We start from the raw sequence: 20362 nt of genomic DNA, 5'->3' as shown, positions 1-20362 counted from the left end.
GATACAAACCATGCTTTGTACAAGGTTTGTATATATATATAAAGTTAGATATATATAAAGTTAGATATACATGGTTTGTACCTTGTATATATATATAAAGTTAGATACATCCACTTTTATCCATTTTCGAGACAAGTAATTCCGGACGGAGGGAGTAGAATTCTAGACCTAAAAGAGCTACAACATAGATAGCTATTCTACGGAGCTCCAAATGACGTGAAACTTCATGAGGATTTTTTATTGAATATATGGAAAATACGGGAACCAAGAGGGGGGAGGCAACAGGGTGCCACCACCCCCTGGGCGCACCCTGAGGCCTTGTGGGCCCACATCAGGCCACCAGTGCCTATCTTCTGCTATATGAAGGGTTTTGACCTAGAGAAAATAAGAGGGGGCTTTGGGGACGAAGCGCCGCTGTCCCGAGGCAGAACCTGGGTAGGAGCACTTTTTCTCTCCAGCAGAGCGATTCCGCCGGGGACACTTCTTTCCGGGAGGAGGAAATCGACGCCATCGACATCACTAACGATCCTCTCACCACGGGAGGACCAATCTTCAACAACATCTTCACCAGCACCATCTTATCTCAAATCCTAGTTCTTCTCTTGTATTAAATCTTTGTCTCAAAACCTCAGATTGGTACATGTGGGTTGCTACTAGTGTTTGCTACTAGTGTTGATTACATATTCCTGTAGTTGATGCTAGTTGGTTTATTTGGTGGAAGATTATATGTTCAAGTCCTTAAGCATAAATACTCCCCTGATCTTGAACATGAATATGATTTATGAGTAGTTACTTTAGTTCTTGAGGACATGAGAGTACTATTATTATAAGTAATCATGTGAAGTTGGTATTCGTTCAATATTTTGATGATATATATGTTGTCTGTCCTCTAGTGGTGTCGTTTAAACGTCGACTACATGACACTTCACCATATTTGGTCCTAACGGAAGGATTGGGAAGTAATAAGTAGGTGATGGATTGCGAGAGTGACAGAAGCTTCAACCCTAGTTTATGCGACATTTCATAAGGGGCTGATTTTGATCCATATGTTTCATGTTATGGTTTGATTTATCTTAATTTTTTTCTTTCGTAGTTGTGGATGCTTGCGAGAAGGGGTAATCATAAGTGAATTTCTTGTTCAAGTACGAACAACAACCTAGCACCGGTCCACCCACATATTAAATTATCAAAGTAGCGAACGCGAATCAACTAAACATGATGAACATGACTAGACGAGAATTCTCATGTGTTCCTGAGTACACTTTGCTTTATATAGGAGAACTTTCCGGTTTTTTCTTTGTTATAAAAAGGATTGGGCCACCTTGGTGCACCTTTGTTACTATTGCTACTTGATACTTGTTAAGAATTATCCTACCATATAACTATCTGTTACCGCTACTTTCAGTACTTGCAGAGAATACCTTACTAAAAACCGCTTATCATTTCCTTCTACTCCTCGTTGGGTTCGACACTCTTTACTTATCAAAATAATTACGATTGATCCCCTATACTTGTGGGTCATCAAGACTATTTTCTGACGCCGTTGCAGGGGAGTGAAGCACCTTTGGTGACTGAAATTTGGTAATAAAACATTTATATTACATGATGAAATTTACTGTCACCTGTCACTATGAAAAATAATCCGTTGAGAGGCTTGTTCGGGGTATCTTCACCTCAACTGGAAGCAACAAGAGTTGCTCCTTAACCTACTGAACCTACTGAAAATATTTATTATGAGATTTCTTCGGTTATATTAGAGAAACTGCTAGCTAATACTTCTGCAGGAGATGGAACAGTACATCCTGATGAGCACTTAATCTATATAGGGAAAATTTGTGGATTGTTTAAGCTTGTATGTTTATGCGAAAATAGAGTTAAGAACAAAGTTCCCTTTATCTTTAGAGGGAAAATCATTGATATAGTATAAGATATTGAACAATACTAGATCATGGGACTAGAACCGGTCGAAGCTAAAATTTCACCAAAAGTTTTATCCTATGCATTTCATTCATCGTGATCGAAATTACATATATAATATTTGGCCTCGTGTAGGAAAAATTATCATTCAAGCTTCGGGGAGGATTAAATCTATGATGCACACATGCTCCAACCATGAGCTTTCAAGAGGAATTATTATACAAAACTTTTATGCTCGTCTTTCTTGTAATGATCAATCCATGATACTTCTTCTACGGGTTCTTTTATGAAGAAAACTATTGAATTCAAATGAGATCTTCTGGAAATAATTAAACACAACCCTGAAGATTAGGAAATTGACAAAGGTAATGAGTCAGGTATAAATCTTGTGTTTGATTGTGTTAAACCTTTTAGGAAAACAGATGCTTTTCATAAGTGTAGTACTAAACCCTGTTCAAGAATTCGTCCGATTTACCAGTTAACTTGATGATTAACCCCTACTCCTAGGGTCACCGAGTAGCCGATAAACCAATAAATCACCCGATTAATTGATTAAATGGCCGATTAACTTGCCTATTAGCCTATTAATCCCCTACCCGCTAGCCAACCAAGCAATTACTAGTTAACGATTTCCTCAACAATGGTACTAAATATGGACTTTACTCTAAGATGGTAGCTACTTTTAGTGAATTATTTGCTACTAATGTTGATCTCCCTAAAAAGAAGTGGGTTAAATTTTATCCACCTATTGAAGAAATTTATGAGTACCCTGCTATATTTAAAGATGAAACAATCATTTATAATGTTGATCCAGTTGAACCTACTGCTTATATTGGGAAACCCCATTTCCCTGTTAGGGTTAAGAAACATGCGAAGCTGCAACTATGATTTATAAGAGCAATGTTAAATCACATAAACCCTCTAAACAAATTAAGGTAGAACCTAATGTTTCAATGGTTAAAGATCTATTAGTTGAATAATATTGATGGTCATGTCATATATTTGTGCAAGGAAGGAACTAGGATTGCTAAGTGGGATACCCTCTGTTAGTCTGAACTTTGCAAGGTTTTGGTGTGCGCGTGCGTGCGTGCGTGCGCGCGCGCGCGCGTGTGTGTGTGTGTGTGTGTGTGTGTGTGTGTGTGTGTGTGTGTGTGTGTGTGTGTGTGTGTGGATCCAGTACTTGATCCAACAGCTGTTTCAGCATTGACCATCAGTGAGGTATGATTACAAAGGGCTCTATCTAGGTTTCAGGGGATTTTTTTCTCTGAGTGTCAATCGTCTCAATATTATTTCATTTCGAATAAAATTTTGATGAGGTAACTCGATCTCTTTCAAATCCAAGCTATCAATGACAGCACTAAATATGTCTGGCTACCAGCAGAAAATTAGGTGTGCTCTCCACATGGAAAACAAACAAGATCCATATAAAATCCTTGTCTTAAGTGCAAGTGAAATTTTACAAAAAAGAATGTTAATTTTAGAACAATCGTAAGACAAGGATCCATATAAAATCTTTGTCTTAAGTGCAAGTGAAAATGGTAAGGTTGCTAAATTTATCCCCATGATGATAGCCCCAGATCACCAATCGTAAGACATCCAATGCCAAATGAAGTCCAACAAACGACATATTCGCACCTACCTGATTAAAAAAATCAAATATTGAAGGAACAAATGGCTGCAATTTCAAGTAGTTGAGAATGTTCAGCTGCAAAACAGAAGCCATATTCAATCACATACTTTGGAATTCAATATTGAATGTCAGACGCACCAGATACATCAAGTTGATCTCTAAAAAGTATTGTAAAGTAACACTAGTAGAATTTTATTCAGCAAATGCTTCAGGCCTCATCTTGGCACAAGCTTTGTGATGGTTATGCCATTTGATGACTCCCCTTTTGGATTATCACCGTATGCATTCAATCCTTCATAGAAGGCTGGCATGGAAATAGAAGGGAGACGAGCATTATGGCTGGTAAGCATGGCATTCACTGACGACATTGTCGGCCTATCTTCAGGTCTGTTCTGCACACAGCCCGATTTGGATGCACTTTGTTAGAATAAATTCGAGGCATATCATCGATCATCCGAGGACCAAGCAATCACATGAGCACGACACCGAGATTTGTTAAGGAGGTTCACCGATATGGCTGAAGGAAATATTCCCTAGAGGCAATAATAAAGTTATTATTTATTTCCTTATTTCATGATAAATGTTTATTATTCATGCTAGAATTGTATTAATCGGAAACATAATACATGTGTGAATACATAGACAAACATAGTGTCACTAGTATGCCTCTACTTGACTATCTCGTTGAATCAAAGATGGTTAAGTTTCCTAACCATCGACATGAGTTGTCATTTGATTAACGGGAACACATCATTAGGAGAATGATGTGATTGACATGACCCATTCCGTTAGCTTAGCACTTGATCGTTTAGTATGTTGCTATTGCTTTCATCATGACTTATACATGTTCCTACAACTATGAGATTATGCAACTCCCATTTACCGGAGGAACACTTTGTGTGCTACCAAATGTCACAACGTAACTGGGTGATTATAAAGGAGCTCTACAGGTGTCTCCAAAGGTAAATGTTGAGTTGGTGTATTTCGAGATTAGGTTTTGTCACTCCGATTGTCGAAGAGGTATCTCTGGGCCCTCTCGGTAATGCACATCACTTAAGCCTTGCAAGCATTGCAACTAATGAGTTAGTTGCAGGATGATGTATTACGGAACGAGTAAAGAGACTTGCTGGTAACGAGATTGAACTAGGTATTGAGATACCGACGATCGAATCTCGGGCAAGTAACATACCGATGACAAAGGTAATAACGTATGTTGTTATGCGGTTTGACCGATAAAGATCTTCGTAGAATATGTAGGAGCCAATATGAGCATCCAGGTTCCGCTATTGAATATTGACCGGAGACGTGTCTCGGTCATGTCTACATAGTTCTCGAACCCGTAGGGTCCGCACGCTTAATGTTCGTTGACGATATAGTATTATGTGAGTTACATATGTTGGTGACCGAATGTTGTTCGGAGTCCCGGATTAGATCACGGACATGACGAGGAGCTCCGGAATGGTCCGGAGGTAAAGATTAATGTATTGGATGATATGGTTAGGCCAAGGGGTCAGGCCCATGGGGCTATAAGTCGGTGCAAAAGGAGTTTTGTGGAGGCCAGGGGGCCAAACGCCGGAGACCCGGGCGTCCGGCCCTGGGCCAGACGCCGAGGCCCATGGCGTCTGGGCCAGATGCCAAGGATTGTGGCGTTTGGTCCTGGATTCCGAGTGGGACTCTTGCCTTTCGGGCAAAACCGACTTTGAGGAGGCTTTTGCTCCAAGTTTCGACCCGAGGGCTCAACATATAAATAGAGGGGTAGGGCTAGCACCAAAGACACATCAAGAAACACCAAGCTGTGTGCCGGCAACCCCGTCCCCTCTAGTTTATCTTCCGTCATAGTTTCCGTAGTGCTTAGGCGAAGCCCTGCGGAGATTGTTCTTCACCAACATTGTCACCACGCCGTCGTGCTGCCGGAACTCATCTACTACTTCGCCCGTCTTGCTGGATCGAGAAGGCGAGGATGTCATCGAGCTGAACGTGTGCAGAACTCGGAGGTGCCGTGCGTTCGGTACTTGGATCGGTCGGATCGTGAAGACGTACGACTATATCAACCGCGTTGATAAATGCTTCCGCTTAGCAATCTTCAAGGGTATGAAGATACACTCCCCCTCTCATTGCTATGCATCACCATGATCTTGCGTGTGCGTAGGAAATTTTTTAAATTAGTACGTTCCCCAACAGTGGCATCCGAGCCTGGTTTTATGCATAGATGTTATATGCACGAGTAGAACACAAGTGAGTTGTGGGCGATACAAGTCATACTGCTTACCAGCATGTCATACTTTGGTTCGGCGGTATTGTTGGATGAAGCGGCCCGAACCGACATTACGCGTACGCTTACGCGAGACCGGTTCTCCCGACGTGCTTTGCACAAAGGTGGCTAGCGGGTGTCAGTTTCTTCAACTTTAGTTGAACCGAGTGTGGCTACGCCCGGTGTCGGTGTCAAAACCGGCGGGTCTCGGGTAGGGGGTCCCGAACTGTGTGTCTAGGCGGATGGTAACAGGAGACAAGGGACACGATGTTTTTACCCAGGTTCGGGCCCTCTCGATGGAGGTAAAACCCTACTCCTGCTTGATTAATATTGATGATATGGGTAGTACAAGAGTAGATCTACCATGAGATCAGAGAGGCTAAACCCTAGAAGCTAGCCTATGGTATGATTGCTGTTCGTGCTACGGACTAAAACCCTCCGGTTTATATAGACACCGGAGAGGGTTAGGGTTACATAGAGTCGGTTACAAATGGGAGGAGATCTACATATCCGTATCGCCAAGCTTGCCTTCCACGCCAAGGAAAGTCCCACTCGGACACGGGACGAAGTCTTCAATCTTCTATCTTCATAGTCCAGGAGTCCGGCCGAAGGTTATAGTCCGGCCATCCGGACACCCCCTAATCCAGGACTCCCTCAGTAGCCCCTGAACCAGGCTTCAATGATGATGAGTCCGGCGCGCAGATTGTCTTCGGCATTGCAAGGCGGGTTCCTCCTCCGAATACTTCATAGAAGATTTTGAACACAAGGATAGTGTCTGGCTCTGCAAAATAAGTTCCACATACCACCGTAGAGAGAATAATATCTACACAAATCCAATCTGCTGACGTATTCCGCAGCGTGACATCACACCACGGCCAAGCCTTTATTCGAATCGTTTTTACTGTCCCACCTCAGGGCACTTAGCGAGGCGGTTTCCTTGGCACGTCTTGTCGAAGCAGAGATCGTGTCCCCTTATTCTGGGATTCTCATCAATACGGGCGCGGGTAACCCAACCGTGCCATTAATTACGGCGCTTGGGAGATAAGCGAGTTTTACCAGGCTGGTGGGGGCACATAGTTTCGTCCGCCCATATAAGGGGGTAAGGATCCACCTTTTTCATCTACGCCTTCTTCCTCCTTTGCTTATCCATTTCCGCGCACTCGAGCTCCAGAGCCCAAGTCTGCACTTCCTACCTCAACCTTCTCCAGCCATGTCCGGAGCGGGAGGCAGGTGGATGGCCTCCTCCGTCACGGAGGGGCACATCAAAAAGCTGAGGAAAGCCGGATACTTGTCCAATGACATCGCGCACCGGCTCCCCGACAAGGGGCAGCTCATCCCCACCCCCACGCCCCACGAGAGGATGGTGTTCCTCACCCATTTCCTCCGCGGACTAGGCTTCCCACTTCACCCATTTGTCCGGGGACTCATGTTCTACTACGGCCTGGATTTCCACGATCTGGCCCCGAACTTCATCCTCAACATCTCGACGTTCATCGTCATGTGCGAGGCCTTCCTCTGCATCCAGCCCCACTTCGGCTTATGGCTGAAGACCTTCAATGTCAAACCGAAGGTAGTGGGCGGCTGCCAAAGCAGAGTGCGGAGGCGCCATGGTGGGCAAGATGCCCAACGTTACATGGCTCGGGGGCTCCTTTGTGGAGACCATAAAGGGGTGGCAGTCGGGGTGGTTCTACATCACCGAGCCGCGCAACCCTGAATGGGCAGCGGCCCCTGAATTCCGATCTGGTATCCCCACACGGCTCACCTCCTGGAAAGAGATGGGCCTGTCGTGGGGTAATTCGGAGGAGCTGACCGGACTCCAAACCTGCGTCCAAAATCTGGTGAGCAAGAAGCTCAAACTCGTCAACGTGGTCCAGGTCATGCTCATCCGCCGGATCCTCTCGTGCCAACAACGGGCTTTGAGCTTGTGGGAGTTTGATCCGGCACAACACCGAACCCTGAGCAGGCTCTTCGACACTACGTACGACGATGCCTGGAAGATGCTGTTCAAGGGCGCCGAGGCTCCCGCTTCCGCTACCGAGGATCGCGGATTCAGCACGCAGCATCAAGCCAACGCGGTAAGCTATTTTACCCTTTACGGGATACTTGTTTTTCATAGTTTGACTCTATGCGGGATCTAAACTCCCTTACCTTTGACAGGATTGGCAGAAGACGTCCAGGCAGATTGACTGTCCGGCTCCGTTGCCCGAAGACCCAACGGACGCCCCCTTGACGGGGCTGCTGGCTTCGGCACCTTACGTGGTGCCGGAGAAGAAGGCCAAGAAGGAGGCCACGGGAACTCGAACGAGTTCCCGGCGCCTGGTGCTGTCGGACTCATCGTCCGATGACTCTTAGGCGGACTCCTCCCGCGAAAACGAGGAGGAGGAAAGAGAGGTCTCTCCCCCAGCGGGGGGAGAGAAGAAAAGGAAGGCCGCCCCAACTGGGGAGGCCGGAGGGTCCAAGAAGGGAAGGACCCTTCCTCTGGACTACTCCACCAACGCCGACAACGGTGAAGAGGAGTGGCCATCCAGGGCCAAGCCCCTGGCAAAATCGTAAGTATCCGGATACCAGAATAACTCACGACATTCCTTTATTGCACAGTATCTTCTGACGCCGAATATAATCATGCAGTCCGCCCAAGGCCGGGCTCGACGCTTCGTCGAGCGGCTCCCTGGGTTCGTCAGATGTGAATAGCACTTCACTTCCGGCCGCCTCCTCTCCTCGCGCTGCGGATGATGCCGAGGTGGAGTCCCAAATAAAGGAAATATGCCCTAGAGGCAATAATAAAGTTATTATTTATTTCCTCATATCATGATAAATGTTTATTATTCATGCTAGAATTGTATTAACCGGAAACATGATACATGTGTGAATACATAGACAAAACTATAGTCACTAGTATGCCTCTAATTGACTAGCTCATTAATCAAAGATGGTTATGTTTCCTAACCATAGACATGTGTTGTCATTTGATTAGTGGGATCACATCATTAGAAGAATGATGTGATTGACATGACCCATTCCGTTAGCCTAGCACTTGATCGTTTAGTATACTGCTATTGCTTTCTTCATGACTTATACATGTTCCTGTAACTATGAGAATTATGCAACTCCCGTTTACCGGAGGAACACTTTGGGTACTACCAAACGTCACAACGTAACTGGGTGATTATAAAGGAGTACTACAGGTGTCTCCGAAGGTACATGTTGAGTTGGCGTATTTCGAGATTAGGCTTTGTCACTCCGATCGTCGGAGAGGTATCTCTGGGCCCTCTCGGTAATGCACATCATTATAAGCCTTGCAAGCAATGTGACCAATGAGTTGGTTACGTGATGATGCATTACAGAACGAGTAAAGAGACTTGCCGGTAACGAGATTGAACTAGGTATTGGACACCGACGATCAAATCTCGGGCAAGTAACATACCGATGACAAAGGGAACAATGTATGTTGTTATGCGGTTTGACCCATAAAGATCTTCATAGAATATGTAGGAACCAATATGGGCATCCAGGTCCCGCTATTGGTTATTGACCGAGAATGGTTCTAGGTCATGTCTACATAGTTCACTAACCCGTAGGGTCCGCACGCTTAACGTTACGCTTAACGTCCTGGATGTGATCACGGACATGCCGAGGAGTCTCGAAATGGTCGATACATAAAGATTGATATATTGTACGACTATATTCGGACACCGGAAGTGTTCCGGGTGATTTCGGAGAAAACCGGAGTGCCGGAGGGGTTACCGGAACCCCCCGGGGAAGTATTGGGCCTTAGTGGGCCTGAGGGGAGAGAGAGGGCAGCAGCCCAGGAGGTAGCGCGCCCCCTCCCAAGGGGAGTCCGAATTGGACTAGGGGAAGGGGGCACGGCTCCTCTTTCCCTCTCCCTCTCCCCCTCTTTCCTTCCCCCTTCCTCCTTCCTAGTTGGACTAGGAAAGGGGAGTCCTACTCCCACTAGGAGGAGGACTCCCCCCTCCTTGGCGCGCCCCAAGGGCCGGCCGGCCTCCCCCCTTGCTCCTTTATATACGGGGGCAGGGGGGCACCCCATAGACACACAAGTTGATCTACGGATCGTTCCATAGCCGTGTGTGGTGCCCCCCTCCACCATATTCCACCTCGGTCATATCGTCACGGAGTTTAGGCGAAGCCCTGTGCCGGTAGAACATCATCATCGTCACCACGCCGTCGTGCTGACGGAACTCATCTCCGGAGCTTTGCTGGATCGGAGGCCGGAGATCGTCATCGAGCTGAACGTGTGCTGAACTCGGAGGCCCCATACGTTCGGTGCTTGGATCGGTCGGATCGTGAAAACGTACGACTACATCAACTGTGTTGTGCTAACGCTTCCGCTTACGGTCTACGAGGGTACGTGGACGAATACTCTCCCCTCTCGTTGCTATGCCATCACCATGATCTTGCGTGTGCGTAGGAAAATTTTGAAATTACTACGTTCCCCAACAGTGGCATCCGAGCCTAGGTTTTATGCGTTGATGTTATATGCACGAGTAGAACACAAGTGAGTTGTGGGCGATACAAGTCATACTGCTTACCAGCATGTCATACTTTGGTTCGGAGGTATTGTGAGATGAAGCGGCCCGGACCGACATTACGCGTACGCTTACGCGAGACTGGTTTCACCGTTACGAGCACTCATGCTTAAAGGTGGCTGGCGGGTGTCTGTCTCTCTCACTTTAGCTGAATCGAGTGTGGCTACGCCCGGTCCTTGCGAAGGTTAAAACAACACCAACTTGACGAACTATCGTTGTGGTTTTTGATGTGTAGGTAAGAACGGTTCTTGCTAAGCCCGTAGCAGCCACGTAAAACTTGCAACAACAAAGTAGAGGACGTCTAACTTGTTTTTGCAGGGCGTGTTGTGATGTGATATGGTCAAGACGTGATGCTATATTTTATTGTATGAGATGATCTTGTTTTGTAACCGAAGTTATCGGCAACTGGCAGGAGCCATATGGTTGTTGCTTTATTGTATGAAATGCAAACGCCCTGTAATTGCTTTACTTTATCACTAAGCGGTAGCGAAAGTCTTAGAAGCAATAGATGGCGTAAACGACAACAATGCTACGATGGAGATCAAGGTGTCGCACCGGTGACGATGGTGATCACGACGGTGCTTCGGAGATGGAGATCACAAGCACAAGATGATGATGGCCATATCATATCACTTATATTGATTGCATGTGATGTTTATCCTTTATTCATCTTATCTTGCTTTGTTTGACGATAGCATTTTAAGATGATCTCTCACTAAAATTATCAAGAAGTGTTCTCCCTGAGGATGCACCGTTGCCAAAGTTCGTCGTGCCCATACACCACGTGATGATCGGGTGTGATAAGCTCTACGTCCATCTACAACGGGTGCAAGCCAATTTTTGCACACGCAGAATACTCAGGTTAAACTTGACGAGCCTAGCATATGCAGATATGGCCTCGGAACATGGAGACCGAAAGGTCGAGCGTGAATCATATAGTAGATATGATCAACATAAAGATGTTCACCATTGAAAACTACTCCATCTCACGTGATGATCGGTTATGGTTTAGTTGATTTGGATCACGTGATCACTTAGATGACTAGAGAGATGTCTGTCTAAGTGGGAGTTCTTGAGTAATATGATTAATTGAACTTAAATTTATCATGAACTTAGTACCTGATAGTATTTTGCTTGTCTATGTTTGTTTGTAGATAGATGGCTCGTGCTGTTGTTCCGTTGAATTTTAATGCGTTCCTTGAGAAAGCAAAGTTGAAAGATGATGGTAGAAATTACACGGACTGGGTCCGTAACCTGAGGATTATCCTCATTGCTGCACAGAAAAGTTACGTCCTGGAAGCACCGCTGGGTGCCAGGCCTGCTGCTGATGCAACTGACGACGTTAAGAACGTCTAGCAGAGCAAAGCTGATGACTACTCTATAGTTCAGTGTGCCATGCTTTACGGCTTAGAACCGGGTCTTCAACGACGTTTTGAAAGTCATGGAGCATATGAGATGTTCCAGGAGTTGAAGTTAATATTTCAAGCAAATGCCCGGATTGAGAGATATGAAGTCTCCAATAAGTTCTACAGCTGCAAGATGGAGGAGAATAGTTCTGTCAGTGAGCATATACTCAAAATGTCTGGGTATAATAATCACTTGATTCAACTGGGAGTTAATCTTCCGGATGATAGTGTCATTGACAGAATTCTCCAATCACTACCACCAAGCTACAAGAGCTTTGTGATGAACTATAATATGCAAGGGATGAACAAGACTATTCCCGAGCTCTTCGCAATGCTGAGAGCTGCGGAGGTAGAAATCAAGAAGGAGCATCAAGTGTTGATGGTCAACAAGACAACTAGTTTCAATAAAAAGGGCAAAGGGAAGAAGAAGGGGAACTTCAAGAAGAATAGCAAGCAAGTTGCTGCTCAAGAGAAGAAACCCAAGTCTGGACCTAAGCCTGAAACTGAGTGCTTCTATTGCAAGCAGACTGGTCACTGGAAGCGAAACTGCCCCAAGTATTTGGCGGATAAGAAGGATGGCAAAGTGAACAAAGGTATATGTGATATACATGTTATTGATGTGTACCTAACTAGAGCTCGTAGTAGCACCTGGGTATTTGATACTGGTTCTGTTGCTAATATTTGCAACTCAAAACAGGGACTACAGAATAAGCGAGCACTGGCCAAGGACGAGGTGACGATGCGCGTGGGAAACGGTTCCAAAGTCGATGTGATCGCGGTCGGCACGCTACCTCTACATCTACCTTCGGGATTAGTTTTTTGACCTGAATCATTGCTATTTGGTGCCAGCGTTGAGCATGAACATTATTTCTGGATCTTGTTTGATGCGAGACGGTTATTCATTTAAATCAGAGAATAATGGTTGTTCTATTTATATGAGTAATATCTTTTATGGTCATGCACCCTTGAAGAGTGGTCTATTTTTATTTAATCTCGATAGTAGTGATACACATATTCATAACGTTGAAGCCAAAAGATGCAGAGTTGATAATGATAGTGCAACTTATTTTTGGCACTGCCGTTTAGGTCATATTGGTGTAAAACGCATGAAGAAACTCCATACTGATGGACTTTTAGAATCACTTGATTATGAATCACTTGGTACTTGCGAACCGTGCCTCATGGGCAAGATGACTAAAACACCGTTCTCCGGTACTATGGAGAGAGCAACAGATTTGTTGGAAATCATACATACAGATGTATGTGGTCCGATGAATGTTGAAGCTCGTGGCGGATATCATTATTTTCTCACCTTCACAGATGATTTAAGCAGATATGGGTATATCTACTTAATGAAGCATAAGTCTGAAACATTTGAAAAGTTCAAAGAATTTCAGAGTGAAGTGGAAAATCATCGTAACAAGAAAATAAAGTTTCTACGATCTGATCGTGGAGGAGAATATTTGAGTTACGAGTTTGGTTTACATTTGAAACAATGCGGAATAGTTTTGCAACTCACGCCACCTGGAACACCACAAAGAAATGGTGTGTCCGAATGTCGTAATCGTACTTTACTAGATATGGTGCGATCTATGATGTCTCTTACTGATTTACCGCTATCGTTTTGGGGTTATGCTTTAGAGACGGCCGCATTCACGTTAATAGGGCACCATCAAAATCCGTTGAGACGACGCCTTATGAACTGTGGTTTGGCAAGAAACCAAAGTTGTCATTTCTTAAAGTTTGGGGCTGCGATGCTTATGTGAAGAAACTTCAACCAGATAAGCTCGAACCCAAATCGGAGAAATGTGTCTTCATAGGATACCCAAAAGAGACTGTTGGGTACACCTTCTATCACAGATCCGAAGGCAAGACATTCGTTGCTAAGAATGGATCCTTTCTAGAGAAGGAGTTTCTCTCGAAAGAAGTGAGTGGGAGGAAAGTAGAACTTGATGAGGTAACTGTACCTGCTCCCTTATTGGAAAGTAGTTCATCACAGAAATCAGTTCCTGTGATAAATGCACCAATTGGTGAGGAAGCTAATGACATTGATCATGAAACTTTAGATCAAGTGTCTACTGAACCTCGTAGGTCTTCCAGAATAAGATCCGCACCAGAGTGGTACGGTAATCCTATTCTGAAAGTCATGTTACTTGACCATGATGAACCTACGAACTATGAGGAAGCGATGAAGAGCCCAGATTCCGCAAAATGCCTAGAGGCCATGAAATCTGTGATGGGATCCATGTATGAAAACAAAGTATGGACTTTGGTTGACTTGCCCGATGATCGGCAAGCATTGAGAATAAATGGATCTTTAAGAAGAAGACTGACGCTGACGGTAATGTAACTGTCTATAAAGCTCGACTTGTTGCGAAAGGTTTTCGACAAGTTCAAGGGGTTGCTACGATGAGACTTTCTCACCCGTAGCGATGCTTAAGTCTGTCCGAATCATGTTAGCGATTGCCGCATTTTATGATTATGAAATTTGGCAAATGGATTTCAAAACTGCATTCCTGAATGGATTTCTAGAAGAAGAGTTGTATATGATGCAACCAGAAGGTTTTGTCGATCCTAAAGGAGCTAACAAAGTGTGCAAGCTCCAGCGATCAATCTATGGTCTGGTGCAAGCCTCTCGGAGTTGGAATAAACGCTTTGATAGTGTGATCAAAGCATATGATTTTATACAGACTTTTGGAGAAGCCTGTATTTACAAGAAAGTGAGTGGGAGCTCTGTAGCATTTCTAATTTTATATGTTGATGACATATTGTTAAGTGGAAATGATATAGAATTTCTGGATAGCATAAAAGGATACTTGAATAAAAGTTTTTTAATGAAAGACCTCGGTGAAGCTGCTTACATATTGGGCATCAAGATCTATAGAGATAGGTCAAGACGCTTAATAGGACTTTCACAAAGCACATACCTTGACAAAATTTTGAAAAAGTTCAAAATGGATCAGGCAAAGAAAGGGTTCTTGCCCGTGCTACAAGGTGTGAAGTTGAGTCAAACTCAATGCCCGACCACAGCAGAAGATAGAGAGAAAATGAAAGATTTTCCCTATGCTTCAGCCATAGGCTCTATCATGTATGCAATGCTGTGTACCAGACCTGACGTATGCTTAGCAATAAGTTTGGCAGGAAGGTACCAAAGTAATCCAGGAGTGGATCACTGGACAACGGTCAAGAACATCCTGAAATACCTGAAAAGGACTAAGGATATGTTTCTCGTATATGGAGGTGACAAAGAGCTAGTCGTAAATGGTTACGTCGATGCAAGCTTTGACACTGATCCGGACGATTCTAAATCGCAAACCGGATACGTGTTTTTATTAAACGGTGGAGCTGTAAGTTGGTGCAGTTCTAAACAAAGCGTCGTGGCGGGATCTACATGTGAAGTGGAGTACATAGCTTCTTCTGAAGCAGCAAATGAAGGAGTCTGGATGAAGGAGTTCATTTCCGATCTAGGTGTCATACCTAGTGCATCGGGACCAATGAAGATCTTCTGTCACAATACTGGTGCAATTGCCTTGGCAAAGGAATCCAGATTTCACAAGAGGACCAAGCACATCAAGAGATGCTTCAATTCCATTCAGGACCAAGTCCAAGTGGGAGACATAGAGATTTGCAAGATACATACGGATCTAAATGTTGCAGACCCGTTGACTAAGCCTCTCTCACGAGCAAAACATGATCAGCACCAAGACTCCATGGGTGTTAGAATCATTACTATGTAATCTAGATTATTGACTCTAGTGAAAGTGAGAGACTAAAGGAAATATGCCCTAGAGGCAATAATAAAGTTATTATTTATTTCCTCATATCATGATAAATGTTTATTATTCATGCTAGAATTGTATTAACCGGAAACATGATACATGTGTGAATACATAGACAAAACTATAGTCACTAGTATGCCTCTAATTGACTAGCTCATTAATCAAAGATGGTTATGTTTCCTAACCATAGACATGTGTTGTCATTTGGTTAGTGGGATCACATCATTAGAAGAATGATGTGATTGACATGACCCATTCCGTTAGCCTAGCACTTGATCATTTAGTATACTGCTATTGCTTTCTTCATGACTTATACATGTTCCTGTAACTATGAGAATTATGCAACTCCCGTTTACCGGAGGAACACTTTGGGTACTACCAAACGTCACAACGTAACTGGGTGATTATAAAGGAGTACTACAGGTGTCTCCGAAGGTACATGTTGAGTTGGCGTATTTCGAGATTAGGTTTTGTCACTCCGATTTTCGGAGAGGTATCTCTGGGCCCTCTCGGTAATGCACATCATTATAAGCCTTGCAAGCAATGTGACCAATGAGTTGGTTACGTGATGATGCATTACAGAATGAGTAAAGAGACTTGCCGGTAACGAGATTGAACTAGGTATTGGATACCGACGATCAAATCTCGGGCAAGTAACATACCGATGACAAAGGGAACAACGTATGTTGTTATGCGGTTTGACCGATAAAGATCTTCGTAGAATATGTAGGAACCAATATGGGCATCCAGGTCCCGCTATTGGTTATTGACCGAGAATGGTTCTAGGTCATGTCTACATAGTTCTCGAACCCGTAGGGTCCGCACGCTTAACGTTACGATGACAGTTTTATTATGAGTTTATAAGTTTTGATGTACCGAAGTTTGTTCGGAGTCCCGGATGTGATCATGGACATGACGAGGAGTCTCGAAATGGTCGAGAGATAAAGATTGATATATTGGACGACTATATTCGGACACCAAAACTGTTCCGGGTGATTTCGGAGAAAACTAGAGTGCCGAAGGGGTTACCGGAACCCCCCGGGGAAGTATTGGGCCTTAGTGGGCCTGAGGGGAGAGAGAGGGCAGCAGCCCAGGAGGTGGCGCGCCCCCTCCCAAGGGGAGTCCGAATTGGACTAGGGCAAGGGGGCGCGGCCCCTCTTTCCCTCTCCCTCTCCCCCTCTTTCCTTCCCCCTTCCTCCTTCCTAGTTGGACTAGGAAAGAGGAGTCCTACTCCCACTAGGAGGAGGACTCCCCCCTCCTTGGCGCGCCCCAAGGGCCGGCCGGCCTCCCCCCTTGCTCCTTTATATACGGGGGCAGGGGGGCACCCCATAGACACACAAGTTGATCTACGGATCGTTCCTTAGCCGTGTGCGGTGCCCCCCTCCACCATATTCCACCTCGGTCATATCGTCGCGGAGTTTAGGCAAAGCCCTGCGCCGGTAGAACATCATCATCGTCACCACGCCGTCGTGCTGACGGAACTCATCTCCATAGCTTTGCTGGATCGGAGGCCGGAGATTGTCATCGAACTGAACATGTGCTGAACTCGGAGGCCCCGTATGTTCGGTGCTTGGATCGGTTAGATCATGAAGACGTACGACTACATCAACCGCGTTGTGCTAACGCTTCTGCTTACGGTCTACGAGGGTACGTGGACGAATACTCTCCCCTCTCGTTGCTATGCCATCACCATGATCTTGCGTGTGCGTAGGAAAATTTTGAAATTACTACGTTCCCCAACACCAAAAGAGTCCAAGCCAGGAGGAGGTGGTCCTGGAGGCGCCGCAAGGTGACCTCCCGGACTCCAGGCGCAAAGGGGACAAAACCCCCTAGGGCTCTAAGTCTGGCCCTAGGCCGGACACCGCACCGGAACCTTCAGTGGTTCCGGAGTCCGGCAGGCGCCCCCCTAGTAAGAAGGGTAAGCCTACGACGCCGGTGACCTCCGTCCAACCGGAGGCACCGGATAATCTGCTGGAGGTGCTTAACGGCTCCTCCATCGACGAGGAGCACCGCACTATTATGAGTGTGGTGGTCAGAAGGTTCAGTCCGCCAAGAGCGGGCTGACTAAAGCCTGTGCCAGCCTTCTAACAGGCTTTGAGGGATGTATTTAAGATATGTAAAAATATTACCGCATAGACAGTAGCCCCTGATGCTCAGTTTGGTGTTCGGAAAGAAAAACCGAACTGAGGATCTAAAAGATATACGCAGGAATCTAACATAAGTGTGTTAATATGGGAATGCAGGCTGCGCTGTTGACCTCTGCCGCACTGACTGCGGAGGTCGATGCATTGAAGCAGAGCCTCAAGCGGTCCGAGTACGAGCTCGGCCTTGCCAAGAAGCATCTCGAGGACAAGGAAGGTAAGGAATACCTTATGTAAGTATATAAAAAGATGTGGTTGCAAAAAATGACAGGACCAACGTGAGTATTACAGGGGCCACAACCGAGGTGGCGACCCTGAAGGAAGCGCTGTCCAAGGCCGAAGACAAGGCGGTCGTGGAGCGCACCGAGCGAGAGAAGCAGGAGGCGCGGGTGGCGGAGGTGCAGCAAGAGCTCCAGGCTCTCGTGGAAAAACACGAGAGTTTGGAGTTTGACTCAAAGACTCGAGAGTCCGAGCTCGCCTCGGCACTTGAGAGCGCCAAATCTGCCAAGGCTGAAGCCCAAAAAGCCCTCCAGGAAATTGAGGTGATGAAGAAGATAGCGGCGGGTAAGGCATTCGTTATGCAAAGCAAGCACGTGAAAGTGAATTACTTGTTACTTACCCGAGTCCAGAGCTCTCCAGGAGCATTCACAGATCTTCCCCGCAGTGTGTCCGATGCTGCTGCATTCTACCGAGCCGAGGAGGGGAGCTCGACAGAGAAGGTGTTCTGGTCTCAGTATGCTGAGGCCGGACACCCGGTGCCCTTGAGCGACCAGCTGAAGCAGCTGGTCGAGCTCCATAAGGTGGCCGAACAGGCCATGAAGGGTCTCATAGTCCGGCTGTGGCCTGGGGAAGCCATGCCTGGGAGCTACTTCGGGCTGGTGAGGCGGCTGGTGGATGCCTGTCCATGGCTTGAAGTCATCAAGCGCTCCGTATGCATCGAAGGTGCCCGTAGGGCCCTTGCCCGTGCTAAAGTGCACTGGGGCAAGATGGACGTTGAGAAGCTTGTGACGGACGGACCACTGCCTGGAAAGGAGCATCGCAAGCCCGAGACGTATTATGAGGGCGTCCTGAAGGGTGCCCGCCTTATAGCAGATAAATGCTCCAAAGATGAATTTTTGAGTAAACTCGCATTTGTGATCCTGTACGCTGAAAACTTGTTCATATGCGCTAAGCAATGATTTTGAATTTAAAATATTACCTTCTGTGCGGCCGTTTATTAAATTTGAGAGATGGCGAGTCGTCGGCTTCTGTCCCCATGCCACGAGTGCTGGGGTGTTCGGGATAAACTTGAGCACTCTTTTTCCCATTCTTGGGTCCTTCGAGGGAGGCGCTCAACACAACGAACAAGGCAATCAGACTATAATGCTTGAACACTCTCACTTAGCCATAGAATTCTATAATTTTAAATTTCGGTGAAGCCCCTAGTATTCGGAAGACCGAGTTCGGGGCGCTATCCACACCTAGGCCGGACAAATCCGACTCCTCGCTCTAAGCGGCATAAGTCTTTAGGGACTCGAAAACCTCTCGAACAGCGACCAGCTCTCGCCCTATCATGACGGTCAGTTTTAGCTTTCTCCACTGAGGTGCTTAGCCCAGCTCAACTGGGGCACAATCGCAGTTGTTCTCCCAGCGCTACCTTAGCCGATATAACGGAACGTAAGGTACCAAAACATGGGAGCCGGGCAAACCCAACTATTGACCCAAGACATGATTTGGAGCCGATGCATATAATGCTATAAGTTCGAGGTGCCGCACTTGGGAAAGTGTTCGGACTTATCACACCGTATGTTGGGGTACTTAAGCCCCTGGTGTATTTGGTCGTACCAAAGTGTACGGGTGCAACATGTCATTAATGAACATATACAGATAAAAAAGGAATGCAATAATAGATAAAAGCTATGTATTGTTTATTTGAAAAGGCTGCGGTAAAAGCAGAACGATAGAAATAGTGCGATAAGCAAGAGATGGGACTATTTGACATGTCCCCCTTCAGGGGCGAGCTTCGGGATGATATGTGAAACAAGTATACTGCTCGTTATAGAGACCACCTGGACACTCGACGTAGCTTTCTGCTTCCCTGGCTGTTGCATCGTGTGTTCGGCGATTCTACTGCCGGATAGGCCTTCCGGAGAGCGGAGTCCTGAAAGTAAGAAAAAAGAATGACAAAATCGGGAGCCCCTAGTGCGGTTGAGCCGCATTTTGGGCATGCCGTGGTCGTGCCCCTCCCCCAATGCCCATGGTATTTCCAAAGCGTAGTTATGTGCGTGTAGTACTGGTTTCGCAATTTCGCGAGGGCTGGGGTTGGGGCTGCATTGCTACACTTGCTCGGAACGTGCCAGGCGGTCTTGTTGTAGGTTACTCCGGGCGCGCTTGATGGTGTCCGGACGTTTAATAGACGAACTGGAGAATTGCCTTGAGAGGCTACTTTGTACTTCCGCCGCGAGGGCAGCCGTATGCTCCTCAGTTCGGAGAGAGCATTCGGTGTTTCCATTGACCGTAATGACTCCTCGAGGCCTGGCATCTTGAGCTTGAGGTATGCGTAGTGCGGCACCGCATTGAACTTTGCAAATGCGGTTCGTCCGAGCAGTGCATGATAGCCATTGCGTAACGGGACTATGTCGAAGATTAACTCCTCGCTTCGGAAATTATCCGGGGATCCGAAGACCACCTCAAGTGTAATTGAGCCTGTACAGT

At 46.0% G+C, this 20362-nt stretch overlaps 1 pseudogene; it reads right to left on the bottom strand.

Moving 5' to 3' along the window:
- Nucleotides 1-3762: 3762 nt before the first annotated feature.
- Nucleotides 3763-20362, bottom strand: part of LOC119352536 — a 40928-nt pseudogene continuing 24328 nt past the window's right edge.

Source organism: Triticum dicoccoides, chromosome 2A (assembly GCF_002162155.2).
Source record: "Triticum dicoccoides isolate Atlit2015 ecotype Zavitan chromosome 2A, WEW_v2.0, whole genome shotgun sequence".
Classification (NCBI taxonomy): domain Eukaryota; kingdom Viridiplantae; phylum Streptophyta; class Magnoliopsida; order Poales; family Poaceae; genus Triticum; species Triticum dicoccoides.
This window is presented reverse-complemented; position numbering and strand designations above follow the sequence as displayed.